Genomic DNA, 421 nt, shown 5'->3' on the forward strand with positions numbered 1-421 from the left:
GGTAGTTAAGTTAACACCACTTTAAAACTGAGAAGAATCTGGAATTTTGTGCTATTAGAAAATATTTGTGTCAGTTTAAACTTAACTGCTACGGTTTGTCGACGCTAAGGTGCGACAGTGGGTGCTCAGTTCGGCGCTCAGGTGCAGTTTTGTGCTGAAGCTGGTTCGGGGTTCTTGGGCAGATCTTCTGCGCAGCTCATCTGGGTTGTGTGTTTCTGTTTGCTCTTAAAATGAGCACGGTAACAACTGATAATATTTAACCATTTTTATATTTTAGCCACATATCTGGTTATACAAGTGTGTAGGTTAAAAACAATCCTTCTAAGTATAACACTTACACTGGTACAAAACCTCTGTTTCCACCTAATGGCTGTAGCTATCGTGTGTCATAGTCTGCTAGGCCTACAGCAACAATAAATAA

This window comes from Fulmarus glacialis, unplaced genomic scaffold (genome assembly GCF_000690835.1).
Source record: "Fulmarus glacialis isolate BGI_N327 unplaced genomic scaffold, ASM69083v1 scaffold8930, whole genome shotgun sequence".
Lineage (NCBI taxonomy): Eukaryota > Metazoa > Chordata > Aves > Procellariiformes > Procellariidae > Fulmarus > Fulmarus glacialis.